We start from the raw sequence: 20,322 nt of genomic DNA, 5'->3' as shown, positions 1-20,322 counted from the left end.
GCCCCACCAAACGTGTGAGATTGGGGTGTAAGCTCACCCAAAACCCCCTGTTTGTGTGGATGATGCATGATTTGTTACCCTGTTAAAAATCAGTACCGCGAAATAACAGACCGTACACCATAAACAATTAAACGATTTAGCTTTATAATTCTCAATTTGACTAAAGGGTTAGTAAAAGAAAAGCAAAAAAAAAGAAAAATGCCCATTTTAATGATACAGTCTAACATGCACAAGCTGGAGCTCACAGTTTCCCCTTCGCCAATCTTCCTTCGATCTCCTCGGCCTTCGTCGGATCATGGCTCCGCTCCGGGTCCAGTCCTACAACCGCTTCTCTCCAGCGTCTTCTTTCTGCATCTCCCGCTGAACAAAAGACCCAGATCACTCTGGTGTCAGGGAGACAGCACGAAAACACACTACCATCATTAGGTGGTTCACATTCCAATGTACCCGTTATCTCTAACCATAACCCAAGCACTGCTTCTACAGAAAGACCATTGTATCTGCTATTAATGTCTATAAGAAATGAATCTCAGGGCTATACATGGTGGCAAATATGCCATCAAATAATAAACTTTACTTTGAACTTTACTTCCAAATTTGTAGCTTTCCCCAGTTCTTGATTTCAATTATCCGGTAACATTTGTACTAATTCATTTGCATATAGTTTGCTTTCTGTGACGTTAAATACCTTGTTAAGGTAATGTTTAATTAAAAACCACTTTAGTTAACAGAATAACTTTCAATGTAACTTTCAGAATAACTCTCAACTTTGAAGTTTGAGCCTTATCTTGGAATATTCTTGTACTGACACTATTCCTGTCAAAACTAATGGCACGCCACAACATGCAAATTTTCTTGCCATACCACTATCTGTTCACCTTAATTGTTGCACCCACTGACTCATTAAAGTAATTGCAAGGTTTCTTAATGTAATTTCCCTTTGTTGAGGTTTTGGATGTCTCCTAATTGCAGTACACACAAACACCTAAAGTTGCTCAACTGTTTGCTTGGTTTAGCATACCTTTTCTCTTCTCCACAAGAATTATGCTACTGTTTACTCAAAGAATTTGCCCCAGAGTCTTTCAAACCAAATCTTATATGGAAGTATGGCCTGTATTCTCTTATCAGAACTGACTCAAGGCTAACTAATGCTCCCAGAAATGCTGCCAATATCTCAAACTTTCACTAGGATCAAAGCTATAAACTCATAGTTAAGTCTTACTGCTTGACACAAAGACCATTTTATTTTCCATAGGGTTTATATATTCTATCATCATCATCATCATCATCAGGTGCCATGTCCAGTTTGAGCTTTGACTGCCATGGCCCACACACTCCTGTTTTAGGTCAAGTGGATCAATTCATTGGTATTCATTTCCAGTCCCCTGCTGCTGTCTCCATCATCATTTGTCTTTGTCTTCCTTTTGTTTTTTTCCCTTCAATCTTTCCCATAATTACCATGCATTCTAACTCCTCTTTCCTAATCATATGTCCAATGAAGTTACCTAGCCTTTTCATGATCTCATACATTATTTCTCTTTTTGAGCTTGCTCTGTTCATGACATCCTCTTTAGATATTCATTTCGTCCACGATAATCTTTGCATCCTCCTCTAAAACCACATCTCTGCTTCTTCAATTTGTTTCCTCATGTTACTAGATATTATCCAACATTCTGAGCCACATAACATAATTGGAAAAACGTAACATTTCAGTACTCTGAGGCAGGTTGTCATGCCTAGTTTAGTGTTGGTCAGTATACCCTTCATTCTCTTAACGGTGTCTTTTGCCATCCCTATTCTTCATTTGATGTCCATGTCGCACCTGCCATCTGATGTCACCCAGCTTCCTAAGTAGCAAAAGTTCTGTACTTGTTTTATGTCTTCCCCATTTATTCTCAGCCTGCAGATAGGATTCTCTTTCTTTTTGGATATCACCATGCATTCTGTCTTTTTCCGATTGATAGATAGACCCATTTTGCACTTTCTTCAACAACTACATCAATTAAGTTTTGTAGTTCTTCCTCCGTACTTGCAATTAACACAGTGTCATTTGCATATCTGAAATTATTGATGTTTTCACCGTCAACTTTGATTCCCAAGATGTCTCTTATTTTTTGCAATATTGTTTCACTGTACACATTAAACAAATCAGGGAAGAAAACACACCCCTGTTTAATGCCTCTCTTGATTTTCGTAAACTGACTCACTTCTCCATCTACTCTTACAGCGGCAGTTTGTTCCCAGTACAGATTTCTGATTAGGTGGAAATCATTCGAATCTAGATCTAGAGTTTCCTGAAATATTTCAAATAACTTACTGTGCTTCACTTTATCAAATGCTTTTGTGTAGTCAATAAAACAAACAAAACTTTTTGCACTTGAATAGCTCGTTCTGATAGTATACTTAACATCAATATCGCCTTTCTTGTACCTTTGTCTTTCACAAAACCACATTGTTCTTTACCTATTTCAACTTGTACCTCTTTTAGCTCTTGTCATCAAAATTCTTAGAAGTATCTTGGTGATACATCCCATTAAACTTATGGCCCTATGTAATTCACATTCTATTGCTCCAAGTTTCTTAAGAAGAGTGATAAATACCGATTTTTTCATCCCTTCTGGTATTATTCCAGTCTCATAAACGTCATTGATTAAATCAGTAGGCTTTTCAATTCCATAATCTTCAAGGGCGATAATTTGTTCTATTACTAATTCATCAGGACCTGCTGCCTTTCCTTTCTTCATCTTATTTATTGCATTACGAACTTCAGAATTTAAAATACTTGGACCTTCAATGTTCTTCTCAGTTTCTGTGTTTTTGCCTCGATCGTCTTCAAACAATTCCTGAATATACTCAGTCCATCTATTCATAATCTCATCTTTTTCCATGATAATGTTACCGCCCTTTGCTTTCAAACATCCACCTGAAGAACAGAGGAGCTTTTTACCAGTGATATTCTTGATTTGTTGATGTAACCTTTTTGGATCAGTAATAGGGATTCTTTCTATTTGCCCACATTCCTGGTTAAACCATTCTTCTTCGGATTTTTGACATAAGCTTTTAACTTTTTTATCTAAGGACTTATATTTCATAGGATTTGATTACTTCAGTCTCCTTTCTTCCATTAGATTTTTGATTTCATCTGTCATCCATTTATTCTTGACTTTGCTGATTCTACCGAGGCATCCTTCAGAGAGTTAAACTTCATTTCTACATGATTGCTATCATCATCAACAGATTCTATTTCTAGACTTTGAAATCTATTCCTTACTTCAATTGTAAATTTTTGTCTTAAGTTTTCTTCTTTAATTAATTGTGAGTAGTCAAAGGATTGTTCAAGTTTTTGCTTCTTTAGTTTTTTAAGTTTTACTTTTACATGACATATTATTGGGTTATGGTCACCATTACAGTCTGCACCTGGATATGTTTTGCATTGAGTCACTGAGTTTCTAAATCTTTGGTTTCTAGTAATAAAGTCAATTTGATTTCTGGTGTTATCACCTGGACTCTTCCAGGTCCACAGGTGTCTTGGATGGTTTTTAAAGTAGGTGTTCATAATGACCTGATTATTCATCTTGCACCATTCTACCCATCTCTCGCCTCTTTCACATCTTTCCCCTAGTCCAAATTTTCTGATGGTATTTCCATCAGCACCTTGTCCTACTTTAGCATTCAGATCTCCCATGACAATAACAATATCTTGAGATTTGCATCCATTCTTTGCTTGTTCAAGTTCTTCGTAGAATTTATCCATATCCTCATTTGTTATATATATATGTATATATTCTATACCTATCATGAATGGACTAGTTAAACCAAAAAGGATTTTATTAGTATGAAAAGTGGATCTTTTGTTCACTCCTGGGACAGGCAAAAACTCTTGACTGGGCATGTGAGATAATAGAACAGAGACAACCAAGACAATACAGCTGGTTAGATTTGAAACATCCATCCTGAGAAATGATTTTTACTAAGAGTCATGGTTGCCTTGGACTTATGAGTTCTGCATGAACTGAGAAATTACAGGCAACTAATTAATGTGTAATTTCTGTTCTTCTAATTTCTGTTTTGTTTAAACGTACATATTCTTTTTGATTTACAATAATGCTTTGTTCCCCAAGAATGTCCATCAATTTCTCCTAGGTAATAACATGTGAATGCAGCTGATACTTGGACAAAAGATAATGGTTTTCTCCAAACTGTAGGGGATGAGAAGTCCGCTAGTGGGACAGCCTAATGATGGAAACAGAATGCGTACTGCATCAACCAAAGATTTGCAAATCAATGCATGACTGAGCTCACAGTAATATAAACGTGGGTCCTTATTTCTAACAATCGTGATGCCAGGAATATAATGAATCAGAAAGGGACATGGAGAGTTACCAAAACATATGCACCATTTTTAATTTCATGCTCGGCAAAGTTATCATTTATATGCTGATCTACCTATTTTGTAATCTTTCTGTCACAAAATGTCTGTCTTAAATTCTTTGTGTTTAGTCGTCTCTGCTTAGGTATGCCACAACTTCCTTTTGTGAATTTTTCTTGCCAATATCCATTCTCAATCAAATTTATACACAGGAAAGCTAATCAAATTTTTTACGCCTAAATAGCTTAAAGAGGCAAATGTGATGCTGAATAGCTATTATAAAACAAATGCAGATGGAGGAATTTGAAATGATTTTAGAGGTTTTTTTTACCTTTTGTTCTAATACTAAAACACATTATCAGGTACAAAGCACTTCAGTGTGCTAATAACAGGGTTGCCAATATGTGTTAAGTCTAACAAATCAGATATATCTTAAAGTATCACCTACTTCTAAGGATTTTGAAAATGTTATTGAAACATTTTTGTTGTAGCTCATAATAGTTCTGAGTAAATTTATCCTGGTCATCACAGTAATTTTGCATGATGTCCAAAATGGTTGAATGGTCAGCCAATGAAACAGATGGCATTTTTTCACCTGGAGTGTCTGCCAAAAACACATCAATAGCAACAACTGTTACAGGGATGTTTCCAGTGTAATGCCAAAGTACCTACATAACCATATTCCACAACAATTTACATGAAAAAAATGCACATGCCACATCACATTTAATTGTTTTGCACAAAATTATTGGGCAGCTGGACTGCGAATCTAAATTTTGGATTGCTATTTTAGACCAATTCCATTGTGTGACAGATCTGTAACATTAATATGGCACTAGTATTATCACAGTTCGTTTCATCAGAAATATCTTGCATAACTTTCCCTAGAGACAATACACAGACTGAAACCCCAAGCTTTTTTTTGTATATCTATCAAGGCACTTAGGTATACAACCCTGGCACTACCCCCTCAAAGTCAAGCAATATACGGATCAAGAATATTATTGTGTCGAGAAGTTCCTACCTAACTGCGCTGTGAGAACAGCTTCAACCCAACAACAGCAGCAATTCATGAAGGCAGCCCACATCTGCTTTCTCAAGGGAAATTAGTGCTGGATATTCAAGGCTGTCCTTTGCAGCCATGTCCACATTCAATGTAAGAATGAAAGAGAATCAAATTTAAGACTATGGTAAATATCTAGATAAGCTCATGTGTGCTGCTACCTTATGCAGCTTATGCTTAAGTTTTTATTATAGCAGTCCCACAACATTACATATACATGAGCAAGAGAACAATACGAGATTTTAACTAAAACATTCTTGTAATCCAGACGAAGTTCCTCCGGTTTATTTGATTCTGACGTCAAGCCTTCTCATCTCACAGGCAAGAAAATGCCAACAGAACAATGAAAATTATAACAATTTATTGATAAAAAATAGTGTATTGCAGTTCATAAATAACTGTAAAAATTGGAGAAAGAACGCTCTGGCATATCACAAGATTCCTATATTTAAAAAAACAATCAGTTTGTACCCTGTCCAAAGCAGTACTTCATTTCTTTTGCAGCCTTTTGCTGCCAAATGGAATAACATTAATCTCTGAGGAATCTTTATGAATAACTAGAAATGGCTAACAAGAATTCTGTTTTCTCATTCGTCTGCCTACTCAAGCTGACAGATTTTGGCCAAACATTTCTAGAAACGAAGTATTAGGACAAAGCTTGTGTTTAAATCTTTATACAAGAAAACTAGACACACATCCCAACCTGTGATATGGAAACATGTTCTTATCGAATCAGCAAATAGATTTTAAAGCAATACGTTATTTATTTTAACATGCCATAAAAATGGCAAACATAAATTTTCCTTAAAATGTATTTACCATGTATCATTATGCAATAAAGCATACAGACTCAGAGAAAAGTCACTTCATCCTTACTGAGTATGTCTAATTGAATACTGGTTGTTAAGTAAGACTCCATATCTTTTTCCACTGCTGACAGGTTTGGTTTGCATGAGTATTGGAAATGAGCATGGATGTAATCAAAAGTGCACAACAGGTAAAGTAGATACCCAGGCTTTGCAAACTGAATGGTGCGTGGAGTAAAACCCTTTGAAAGTAAACAATGGCAGAAAAATTAAGACCAAGTATAGAACAGAGGACCACACAGACTTTTTGGCATTCAGAGTCAATAAAAAAAAAGATACTGGCTCAGAATTCCGTTCATCAAATCTGCTGTGCCATTCAATCATAGCTGGTTCTATTTTTTAAATTCCCAGCAGTTCAGTGGTCCTTTCGCACCCCACTGTCGAGACTTCACCTTCCTGTTCTAGAATGAAAGTATAATATTTAAAGGGAATAATGTCGGAAACCAAGGCTTAGCTAGTGAATGGGTATTGGGATTGATAGAGTATATCTGCATTTCCAGCTTAGTTTGAATGTCATCTCCGGTGTAAGTATCTTATTATCGATTCTGTTTTGCTGATTTTGATTTTTGTTATTTTCCTTAGTTGATCTTGTTACGTTTTTGGGACTTCATAGCTTATGCTGTGGCTTGAAGTAACGTTACTGTCATCTTTTATGAGCTTAACTCACAACTCCAGTGAGCTTGCTCCCTGAAGTAACATTGCCCAATCCATAGATGCTGCCTGATCTGCTGAGTTCCTCCAGAATTTTGTATGTGCTCCTCTAGATTTTCAGAATCTGCAAAATCACTAGCGTTTATGAGCTTGCACTCCAGGCTGGTACTGTAGTACTTAGAGATGTTAATAAAGAAATCGCTCTAATCCATAGTATTTCATGGGCAGTAGATACGCTTATTTTCAGTGCTCTCACAGCTTTGAAACTAATTCAAAGCCCTAAGAGTCATTAGTAAATGCCTACAACATTGAGAAACCAACATCTTCAATTATCAACAGAAACTGTTTTTTTTTTGTATTTTGCTCAGTCAGTGGAAGTGTGGATTGCTTGAACTAAAGGGGATCTCATTTGTATCCAAACTCAGGAAAGAAAATTGGATCTTTCTTTCACTCCTGGGGCAAGTAAAGACTCTAGACTGGGTATACGAGATCACGGAGCACAGACAACCAAGACAATAGAGTTGGTTAGATTTGAAACAGCAATCTTGAGAAATGATTTTTACTAAGAATCAAGGATTTATGCAGTTGAGCATGAATTGAGAAATCTCAGGAAACTAATTAATGTGTAAATTCTGTTCTTCTAATTTCTATGTTTTATTTAAAAGTAATTGTTGTTTTTGGTTTACAAAATGCTTTGCTCCCTAAGAGTGTCCATCAAGCTGTCCGAGGTAATAACATGCAAATTCACCTGATACTGCAAGAGACATTATGATGCATGTTACAATGGTCAAAAGATAAATGGTTCTTTCCAAACTGTAGGGGATGAGAAGTCCACTAGTGGGACAGCCTAATGATGGAAACAGAATGCGTACTGCGTCAACCAAGGAATTGCAAGTGAATGCATGGCAGCTGAGATTCTATTATTCAGCAAAGTCATTTAGACCTGGGATTTTGCCAGGAAATGCAAATTAAACATACCATGTACTCAGGCCAACAATTATTCTTTTGACAGAATTCTTTTTCACTTGAGACCCAAGTTATCTTGTGCTATAGAACAGACTTTGCACATTTAATGTGTTTAAGATCCTCCTACCAAGTAGAGGAGTAGGAATAAGCTATGGTCCAATCATCAACTGAAGGAAGATGGGACTAACTGGAGTGCTGTCCAGAGAGTAGAAGCATTGAACATCAGTCAGGTGGGTTTCCTTTTGGGTACTAACAGGATAGGAAATATGGTGAAAGGGCAGCAAAGTGGATTTGAGGAGCAGAATTGGTCATAATCTCATTGACTGGCAGAGTTGGTTTACAAGGCCAGAGCTATTGCTCACCTGTTCTTGCTTCAAATTCTTGTATTTTCCTGTTCTAATACAATTTCCACAACTTTAGATCAGATTCTTCCCACACATTCTTACAGCTGAAGTTTAATTTCCATTGAACAAAATATTGTTGACATTATTACTTCATGAATACACAACACACATATAATCAACTGTTTTTGAGGAGTAAGATTAAACCAAAGTTATAGATTTTTAAAGGTTGAAGTCTAGCTTTATTTGTCAAATTACCGTGATACAATGAAGTGCTTCATTTGTGTCAAATCAAATCGGCAAGGATTGTGTTGGGCATCTCACAAGTGGTGCCATGCTTCTGGTGCCAACATAGCATGCTCACAACTTACTAACCCTAACCATGTGCCTTTGGAGCACCCAAAAGAAGCCCATCTGGTCAAGAAATCCTCACAGAATCATACGTCTTCACAGCACTGAAGGACACTATTTACCTGTAGTGTATATTACTCTTCAGCCCATCACCCCTAATGGAGCAGAGGCCTTCGACAGTAGCTTGCCAAGGACTTCTGTCCTGGGCTGAAGGTTGACTGGCCCGGTGGCCTCTGCTTTCACCACATGACTCCATACATCTCTGAGGCAAAGATCCTTCCTCTTCCAGGGATGAGGTCTCTGGAGCTTCTGTTAGTGTTCCTGTAGTTCTGGAATTTTATCAGGTTGTGGTTTCTAGCCCCATGCCAAATTCTCTTCCTTTTGCAGCTGGGCTCGGGACCATCCAGGGCAGAGTTTGTTGCATGTATGCTGGTTAAAAAAGCACCCTCTGTGCAGGACTGTTTACTCTTTTCCATAGATGCTGCCTGGATTGCTGAATTCCTCCACCATTTTGTCTGTGCTTTAGGACAGGCCTGTTGTTTGGTTGCTCCAACTGCTTGTCCATGCACTTTATAAATTGATGAGTTTCTACCGCCACCACCTCTACAGGCAGTGAATTCCAATTACGCAGCACGCTTTGCATGAGAAATTGTTTCTTCAACTGCTTCCTAACACCATAATCAATTATGTTAAATGTATATCTACTAGCTATTGTCCCCTCTGCCATAGGAAGTAGGCTCCAGCTATTTATCTTGCCTAGGCCTCTTATAATCTTAGGCCCTAAAAATCTAACGTCTTGAACTGCTTAACTGCACCAGCAGCCAAATAGTTGGCTTATTTATATAATTCTGGTGATAGTACAAGGAAAGCAAAGTTGGTCATGATATCAAAAGGATGTCCTGCACTTCCCAAAAAATTCCCCATTTAACAAAGAAGGCACTTTGACTCATAAGGAAAATGTGAAGCCAGGTAACACAACAAACCTGAATCAAGCATTGTATGGAAGGCTGGTCGAGAAGGTTCAGTTGCTCAGCATTCAGGATGAGGTAGCAAATTGGATTAGACATTGGCTTTGTGGGAGAAGCCAAGAGTGGTAGTGGAAGGTTGCCTTTTTGACTGGAGGTATGTGACTAGAGGTGTGCCACATGGATCAGTGCTGGGTCCTTTGTTGTTAGCCGTCTATATCAATAATCTGGATGATTATATAGTTAACTGGATCAGAAGATTTGCAGATGACACCAAAATTGGGGGTGTCATGGACAGTGAGGAAGGTCATCATGGCTTGCAGAGCAATCTGCATCAGTTGGAAGAATAGGCTGAAAAATGGTAGATGGAATTTAATTCAGACAAGTGCGAGGTTTTGCTCTTTGGTAGGACCAACCGGTGTAGGTCTTACATAGTGAATGGCGGGCCACTGTGTTAGAACAAAGGGATCTGTGCTAGAACGGAGGGCTGTGGGTAACCCTAGGTAATTTCTAAGGTAAAGACATGTTCGGCACAGTTTTGTGGGCCGAAGGGCCAGTATTGTGCTACAGGTTTTCTATGTTTCTATGCTTCTAAAATATTGTGATTTTCTCCACGTTACGTACAGTAGTGAGCTTATCCATTCAGTGATCACATTGCAGATGAATCCCTTATTGTATGAATTTAGCATCTGAATATTTTTACAACTTTTGGAAGTGCCAGACTAAGGCTGAAAAGCTGTTTGCATTCCACACCACCGGACAATAATCAGGATGCATCTTGGACGATTTTATACAATAAATACGCTTTTAGCAAGGGAAAGCCCCGACAGGCTCAGAGACAGTTAATACCCTCCAACCATCAGGCTCCTGAACGAGTGTGGATAACTTCACTCGCCTCAACACTGAACTGATAACCTATGGACTCACTTCCAAGGACTCAACAATTCATAATCTCAGTACTATTTACTTTTCTGTATTTGCAGTTTGTCTTCTTTTGCACATTAATTGGTTGTCACTCTTTAAGTATGGTTTATCATTGATTCTATTGTATTATTTGATCCATTGTGAATGCCTGCAAGAAAATGAATCTCAGGTTAGTATGTAGTGACATATATCTACTTTGATAACAATAAATCAGATTGCATACAAGGTGGTGATTTCAGGACCATGGAGAAGAAAAGCAAGAATAAGTTATTTTAATGATGCTTGTTTAATTTAACTTTTAATTAAGCACTTCAATGTGTTTTTAGTTGATCCTGTATATTTTATATTCACTGTTTGATTGATTTATTTATTTTTTGGGTGTGCCTGTGTGCATGTGAGTCTGTGTGGGTGCGTCTGTGTGTCCGTGCGTGCGTCCGTGATGATCTCTTTTTCATGGCTTTTACAAGGTGTGGAGTGAGAGAGAGAGACTGTGCGGTGCGCCACTCCTCACACAAACATTTTTGCACTATTTTCCCTTTATTTTACGAGGTCAAGTTGCGATCTCGACACTCAACCCGGCATGGATGGAAAGCACACTGGGGAGCGGACCCGACTGGTTTCGAACCCGGGAACCTCCGCTCCTGGGTCCGGCACCGATGTCATTGCGCCACCAGCCGGCCCCACTGTTTGATTTTTTAAATGTCTTTAGATTCTTTTGAAAGTCTTTGGGCGAGGAGGAGGTGGGCAAAGAAATCTGACAGCTTTGACGGATGGCAAAGTTATCAGCAAGACTTCATCAATTTTTTCCAGAGACAGTTTATGGAAAGTCTGTGAGAAAAAGAAAGGGGAGATTAAGAGACAAAAGCAATATTAATTTCTGCCAGCTACAATAGGATCCCAGCACCAGTTTCTTCTTCCCCTTCCCACACACACTCTGCTTTCAGCGGGAACTGCTCCCTCCCTGGTTCATTCTTCCTCTGGCACTTCCCCCTGAAAAATAGGAGGTGCAGCATTTGTCCCCACGCCCACACAGGGATTTAAATGGCTCTTTCTGCTTAGGCAGAGGTTCACATCTGCCTCCACAAATCCCGTCCGCTGCATTGGGTGCCCTTGGTGTGACCTATTTCACATTAGTGAAAGCCAGGTGTACTCAGGGAAACCAGGCAGTGGAGCACCTTTCCACTGCAATTGCCATCCTGAGCCCCTGGTTAGAAGGAGTTCCTATTTCAGCTCCCATTTCTATTCACACACTGACCAGCATGGATAACTTCACTCACCTCCACTCTGATGGCTGGACTCTCTTCCAGACACTTTGCAATTCATGTTCTTGGTATTATTTATCTGTTTGTTTATTTATTTATTATTATTTATGTTTTCTCAGGTTGTCTTCTTTTGCACATTGGTTGTTTGCCAGTCTTTGTATGTAATTTATCATTGCTTCTATTGTATTTTGTTGTTTTGCTGTGAATGCCTACAAGAAAATAAACAGTGTATTATACGGTGACCTACTGTATACATACATTGATAATACATTTACTTTGAACTTTGAAGTTACAGCCTTTTGAGAGATAGGCTCTATTTAATTAGCATCACCTCTTTCAGTCGCTTGATGCATGTAAACTTCATTGGGTTCTAATTTTGGACCAAGGAAGGTGACTGCACTGTTTGCCCAAACCATAAGGCCTTGAGTTTTACTGATGTTAATCAGGCAAGTAAGCACATCTTTAAGCTTTCTGTGGCAGCTCAGCTAATTAAAACAAAAATATTAGCTTACCCTTCAAATCCCAGGAGCACCCCAGAAAGGTAAGGGGCCGGTGATAGGATGGTGTTGGGAGGGTGGTAATTACTGTTACGTTCACCCCGACGTGCTTCTAAAATGCAAACAAAATCTTACCAGTTGGTGCAATCTTCTCCCCATACTTTGGCCTCTTTTCCGCAAAAGCTAGTTCATGCATAAAAGAGTTCAAAAGCAGATATAATGCCTCTCGATTTCCATCTCTACACATTGGTTCCCTGAAATAGCTCAACCTGTTATGGCTGGTACATCTTTGGCATACTTCAAGTGCAGGGTGCCTCATTTAGCCTATTTAACAATTCTATTCTCTCAACCTCATTATCTAATTCACATGATAAATCCATATATGACAATCAGAAACCTACTTAAAATGGAAAGGTGCACTATATAGCCCACAGTTAATATTGCTTAAAAGGACCATGGCAACAATTGAAAGCTGAATTCTAATAATAGCTTCCCTTGCAGAGATTTATACCTTCGTATGTCAATGCATCAGCTGGAACTACTGTGTAAGGAATCTTAAATTCTCCTCTCAATGACATTGTAAATATTAATGAAAAGCTCGCTTTCGGATAAATGTCGATATACACTCAGTGGTCACTTCATTAGGTACGTCGGTACATCAGCTCATTAATAAGACATTAAGACCATAAGATATAGGAGCAGACTTGGGTCATTTGGCCCATCGAGTCTGCTCCGCCATTTCATCATGGCTGATCCAATTTCCCTCTCAACGCCAATCTCCTGCCTTCCTTCCGTACCCCTCCATACCCTGACCAATCAAGAATCAATCAATCTCTGCCTTAAACATACACAAAGACTTGACCTCCACAGCTGCCTGTGGCAAAAAAAATTCCACAGATTCACTACTCGCTGGCTAAAGAGTTCCTCCTCATCCCCGTTCTAAAAGGGCACCCTAAGATTCTGAGGCTGTGTCCACTGGTTTTTGACTCTCCCACCACAGGACTATCAATTTCACCACTCCATAGATTTCAATGAGGTCACCCATCATTCTTCTGATTTCTAGTGAATACAGGTCCAAAGCCATCAGGCACTCTTCTTAAGAAAAGCCATTCAATCCTGGAATCATGCAAATATCTAATCAGTTAATCATGTGGCAGCAATGTAATGTATAAAAGCATTCAGACATGCTCAAGAAGGTTTAATGGTTTTTCAGACCAAACATCACAATGGGGCAGAAATGTAACGTAAGTGATTTTGGCTGTGGAGTGATTGTTGATGCCAGAGAAGGTGGTTTGAGTATCTTAGAAACTGCTGGGTTCCTGAGATTTTCATGCACATCAGTCTCTAGAGCAGTGGTTCCCAGCTTTTTTTTTATGTCATGGATAACCCCTACCATAAAGGAGGGGTCTGTGAATCCAGGATGGGAAACCCAGCTCTAGGGTTCACAGAGAACGGTACAAAAAACAAAAAACATTCAGTCAGTGACATTTCTGTGGGCAGAAATGCCTTGTCAATGAGAGAGGTCAGAGGAGAGTGGCTGGACTGGTTCAATTGGACAGGAAGTGACAGCAACACAAATAACTACATGTTACATCACTGGTCTGCTGAAGAGCATCTCTGAGTGCACAACATGTCAAACCTTGAAGTGGATGGGCTACAGCAACAGAAGACCATGAACATACACATAAAGTGGACACTGATTGAATATATTATTCAATTTCAGGTAGATTATAGACATTGGTCTGAAATTTATAATAAAATAATCTATTCACAGTTCATATGGACCAAAAGGAAAACTAGCGGAACCTGTGTGTAGCAATTCCACAGGAGGAGGCAGACTATCCGTGCCAGCGTGTGAATTGTTCTTTATCGGTGTCACAATTAAGTCTAGTCTATATTTTGAAAATTAATTTATTCAATGTGGTTGTCAATATTTAATACCAATCATTATTTTTCCTCACAATGAGTAAATTGCTGGACTGTTTTCGAAGGTCAGTTTAGTCAGCTGCATTATAGTGGGGTCTGGAATCACATGAAACTTAGACTAGATAAGGAGAGGAAGATGGTTTCCCAGCAATTGAAGTCTCCATCTGTGGGTTAGTTTCTAATTCTACCTGCCAATCAGTAACCCAAACATCCTCTCGGGGGTGATGAATGAAGTATTGCAACCTAACCCTTTCTGCTGAGAATGCCAACAATTATTCTGTCCAAGATAAACAGTCTGTGGTGGTTGTTTTCATCTTCTGACACCAAAGTTTAAACCATCAAAGAACAATAAGCGCATGCAAAAATGTACTTTGTTGCATATTGATTCTGTTTGCCAATTTAATTCAGAGAGCCTTTTAGTATTCAACTAACGAAATACAAGCACCATACATTTCGCGACAGAGCATAATTCCCCCCTTTTGAAAATGACAATCTTTCCAGCTGTCTGTTATTTTAGCCTTCTGAGTATTTAAGTGATTTGAAATCAATAAAATTTAGTTGGATCCCTCAGTGTGAAACATATTGCCCTTTCATGTTAAAGTCATTATTGTAATTTCTTTAAACAGGCAGCTTGGAATGGTGAACTATTACATCCACCAAAGTATTATTAGAAGTTAAGGACTATTGAAGGGTAAACTTCATAAAATAATTGTAAAAATAAAATTTAAGTCATATTTCATTGTAATTTCACCACGAACTGTTCTATGTATCAGAACCAACTTCATTACATGGAGTCCACACAGGATGATGAGAGTTTAAGTTCAAAGTTCAAAGCAAATTTATTATCAAAGTATATACAAGTTACCTTGAGATTAATTTTCTTGCAGGAATTTACATGGAAAAAGATAAAAACAAAAGAATTTTCATTAAACTATGGATAAACATGAAAAACATGACAAACAACCAAAGTAGAAAAGTAGACGAAGTATGCAAATGAAAAATAATATTGAGAACAAAAGATGCAGAGACCTTGAAATTGTGTCTGTACATTGTACAATCAGTTCAGAATAGTTGTGATTGAAATTATTCAAGCAACACACACAAAATGCTGGAGCAACTCAGTAGGCCAGGCAGTATCTATGGAAAAGAGTAAACAGTCGATCTTTTGGGCTGAGACCCTTCTTCAGGACTGGAGAACAAAGATGAGAAGCCAGAGTAAGTGTGGGGGGAGAGGAGGAAGAAGTAGAAGGTAGCAGGTGATAGGTGAAACCACGGGTGGGGGCCACGTGAAGTAAAGACCTGGGAAGTCAATTGGCGAAAGAGACAAAGGGTTGGAGAAGTTGGAATCTGATAGAGTAGGAGATAACAGAAGGCCAAGAAAGAAAGGAAAGGAGGAGGAACACCAGAGGGAGGTGATGGGCAGGTAAGGAGATGAGGTGAGAGAGGGAAATGGGAATGGGGAATGGTGAAGCCGGGGGGGGGGGGGGGTGGGGGTGGCTATTACCAAAAGCTTGAGAAATCGATGTTCATGCCATCAGATTGGAGGTTACCCAAAAGGAATATAAGGTGTTGTTCCTCCAACCTGAGTGTAGCCTCATCGCAACAGTAAAGGAGGCCATGGATTGACATATCAGAATGGGAATCGGAAGTGGAATTAAAATGGGTGACTACTGGGAGATCCTGCTTTTTCTGGCAGATGGAAGGTAGGTGCTTGCTGAAATAATCTCCCAATCTACGTCAGGTCTCACCAACATATTGGAGGTCTCACCAATATATTGGAGGCCACACCGGGAGCACCAGATATAGTAGATGACTCCAACAGACTCACAGGTGAAGGGTCGTCTCACCTGGAAGGACTGTTTAGAGCCCTGAATGGTAGTGAGGGAGAAGGTGTTGGGCAGGTGTAGCATTTGTTCCACTTGCAAGGATAAGTGCCAGGAGGGAGATCATTGTGGAAGGTGGAATTGGCAAGCAATTCCTGTGGAAAGCAGGAAGTGGAGACAATGGGAAAGATGTACTTGGTGGTGAGATCCTGTTGGAGATGGCGGAAGTTACAAAGAATTATGTGCTGGATGCGGAAATTGGTGGAGTGTAGGGCGAGGACAAGAGGAACTCTATCCCTGGTGGGGTGGTGGGAGGATGGGGTTAGGGCAGATGTGCATGAAATGGAAGAGATGCGGTTGAGGGCAGCGTTGATGGTGGAGGAAGGGAAGCCCCTTTCTTTGAAGAAGGAGAACATCTCCTTAATTCTGGATTTTGTGACTTAAATTGTCCACACTGCTCCCGGAGCCTAATGTTTGTAGGATAATAATTGTCCTGCACCTGGCAGTGTTGAATCCAAGGCTTCTGTATCTCCTGCTCAATAGTAATAGCGAGAAGAGGGCATGGCCTGGAAGGTGGGAGCCTTTGAAGATAGATCTGCTTTATTGTGACAGCGCTCCTTGTAAATGAGCTCATGGGTGGGGAGGATCTAGGCTGTGATGGGCTGGGCTGTAGCCATTACTTTCTCCAGCCTTTTCTGTTCCTGGGCATTGGTGTTTCCATGCCATGCCGCACTGTAGCCACTGCGGATACTCTCCACTGTGCATCTATAGAACTTTGTCAAAGTTTTTGGTGACTTGGCAAATCTACTCAACCTTCTAAGAAAGTAAAGCTGCTGTTGTAACTTCTTTGTGATGACATTTACACACTGGTCCCAGGACAGTTCCTCTGTTATGTTATTGCCTAGGAATTTAAAGCTACTGACTCCTTAAACCTCCATTCCTCTAATGAGAACTCTCTCATGAACCTCCAGCTTCTTTCTCCTGTTGTCAATAATTAGCTCTTCTTTTTCTGACCTTGACTGCAGTTGTAACACCACTCAACCAGATTTTCAATCTCCCTCCAAAATGCTGACTCATACCTACCTTTGATGTGACTAACTGCAATGGTGTTGTCAGCAACTTACATATGGTATCAGAGCTGCAATTAGCCACACAATCATAACTGTGGAATAGAAGACAGTGTGCACCTATACTGGTGAGTGGAGGAGACGTTGTTGCCAATCTGCACTAACTGGAGCCTGCTAGCGAGGAAATTGTGGATCCAGTTGAACAGGGAGGCACTGAAGCCCAGAACTTGAAGCTTAGTAGTTAGTTTCAAGGTGATACTAATGTTGAATGCTGGGCTGCAGTCAATAAGCAGCATCCTGATGTAAGCATCTTCATTGTCAGGGCAATCCAGAGTTGAGTGAGGAGCCAATGAAATGGCATCTGCTCATGACCTGCTGTGACAGTAGGCAAATTGAAGTGGATCCAAGTGACTCCTCAGGTAGGAATTGATATGCTTCCTGATCAAACTCCTGAATCACTTTGTCCCAGTGGATGAAAGTGCTAATGGATGGTAGTAATTGAGGCAGGTTACCATGTCCTTCTTGGGCACTGGCTACGATTAATGCTTGCTTGGAATAGGTGGGTATCTCTGACTGCCAATGATTAAATACGTCCAGAAACACTTGACCTGGTTGATTAGAACAGGTCTTCAGTACTCACCAGGTTAAGCTGCCTGGGCCAATGCTTTCCATGGATTCACCCTCCTGAAGCATGCCCTCACATTGACCTCAGGGTCAGAGATCTCAGGGTCATCGAAGGCTGTGGGGATTCATGAGGGTGCCTCCACGTTCTGTCAGTCAAAGTGAGCACTAAAGTTATTGAGCTCATCTGGGTGCAAAGCCTCAGTGTCATTTATGTTGCCTGGATTTGTGTTGAAGGAGATGATAGCACTCAAGACCTGCCACAGTTGTAGAGCATCCTTCTGTGATTCAGTTTTAATCTGGAATTGCCACCTTGCACGTGAGATGGCCTTCTGCAGGTTATCTATGGTCCTCTTATACATTCCTGGATTGCAACGTTTCCTTGCAGTCTTCCTTTGCAATGTTCAGCAATTCAGATCCATGAAAAGCTATGGCGATGTTTTAGAAAGGAGAAGAAATTTCACAAGTCAGCAGAATCAAATTATCTTTGCTGATGATTTATCCAGATTAGGGGTTGGTAGCCTTTCTTTTGCATTCTTTGTAATTGTCTCCATCTGCTGTCCATCCATCAAAGTCATATGCCTTTTCACTGCTGGGCACAATGCAGGGCTTGTGAACTGGCCTTGATAATGTACTTGACCTGTTCTTCAGCAAAAAGTGTCAGCTGTCAGCTGTGGCACTCCTGGCTCTGACTCAAAATTTCAAATCATACCTCAGAGACTTCAGAGCTAAAGATCTAGGCTGCATTGTGCCAATCAAATTCTGCACTGCCGAAGAAACCTGCTTTCAAATGAACGGTTACACCGGTTTACTCTCTCAGGCAGACATAAAAGGTGTTCATGGTATCCTCACTAATATTTAACGGCAATCAATATAATAAAAACAAATCATATATCATTACCATTCTGCTCGTAATCTTTCTACCTCTTTCTTCCTTCAACACATTCCTTAACACCTTGTTCTTCAATCAAACCTGTGGCCATCCACTCTAATGTTGCCAGATGACTTGGTGTCAAATGTTTCTTGGGGCTAGATAACATTGGAGTCACATTGAAGAGCAAAACGTAACCAGTCAACACTGATAAAGATTAATAACTGCATGATAAAATGGAATGTCTGGCAAGTAATGGCTTGGTAATAAAGAAAATGTTCAATCTTTAATTAGACTTTGATACATTGTCAACTATTGTACTTTTTGGCAGGGAATATGCTTGAACTTCAATAAAGTGTGTGCAGATTACCTGTTTCAGAATGATCGTCCATCTGATATATTGCATGTCATAGGATATAAAGCAATTCAGTGCGGTTGTTATTTGGGTGTCTTCAAGTTCAAGCTGATGTGGAAAGCTCAGGCCTGGAAGAGAGACAGAAAGGGAAGAAGATTACTCCTGAACTTGTCAAGTGAGCAGTCAGTGAGGGGGAGAGTGGTTTTATCACTGGGGTGCTAATACGGAGATGTTGACAAATGACAAAATGCTTCCACTGTGAGGCAACTTAAATTCAAATCTGAAATAATAGATCATGGCCAATATTACCAACCACAAACTAACAGGTTAGGTGTTTCAGTAATTTTCTTCTGGATTCTGTAATTCTATATAATTACCCTATTATGTGGATAAAACCAGTAGCAGAGAAATTGACCGATGTTACTGTTAATACTTTATACAGGATTCCTCCAACAATGAAGGACCTCTTTCAGCCCTTCACTTGACAATGCTCTGTTTTCTTTCAACATCTTCTTCAATGGATCACCCATTCCATTACACAGCAAGTCACGAGTTCTCCGGGTAAAAATACTCCTCTGAAAATCTTCAGGAAGGTGCAGGCTGGCGGCATCTCACTGTGCATAAATGGATCCTTGGTGTAGAGAGTTAGAAGCACCAAGTTCTTAGGAGTGCATATTAAATATGATTTAATCTGGTCCCTCATCACCACCTCTTTATCCAACAAAGCACAGCAGTATCTCCACTTCCTGAGAAGATTGAGATGAGTGTGGTTTCCCCCCACTCATTCTAATCAATTTTTGCAGGAACATCATTGAGGGAGTCCTGACCAGCTGCATCACAGTCTGTTGCGTGAATTGCAAGGCATCCAACTGCAAAATCCTACAAAATCCTAGCTGAGAGGATCATCAGCACTTCTCTTCCATCCATCCAATCTATTGATCAGGAGGACTGCATTTGCAGGCGCCTTAGCATTGTCAAGGATCACTCCCATCCAACTCACAATTTCTTTAGCCCCCTACCATCAGGCAGGAGGTACCGTAGCTTTAGGACAAGGAATGTTAGGATGGGAAACAGCTTCTTCCCCCAGGCCATGAAACCTCTGTAAACCTTCCCACTACAGGTCTCGTCACATATGAAGCCCAGTAGCATTATACTGATTACTTTTTAACTTGTGTCGTAAATGCACCTTATTATTTGTTAATATAGTTGTGGTAATAATACTTTGTGTGTTATGTGACTGAGGTACATGCACTGTGTCAGGTATCTTGGTCCGGAGGAATGCTGTTACGTTTGGTGATATGCAGTTGAAATGACAATAAACTTAAACTTGAATTTGAACTTTATCTGATTTGTTAACTACCCTGAATTTACATATCCACAGTTGGAATTAGTCGCTCAACAGCT

This window comes from Mobula hypostoma, chromosome 17, assembly GCF_963921235.1.
Source record: "Mobula hypostoma chromosome 17, sMobHyp1.1, whole genome shotgun sequence".
NCBI lineage: Eukaryota > Metazoa > Chordata > Chondrichthyes > Myliobatiformes > Myliobatidae > Mobula > Mobula hypostoma.
This window is presented reverse-complemented; position numbering follows the sequence as displayed.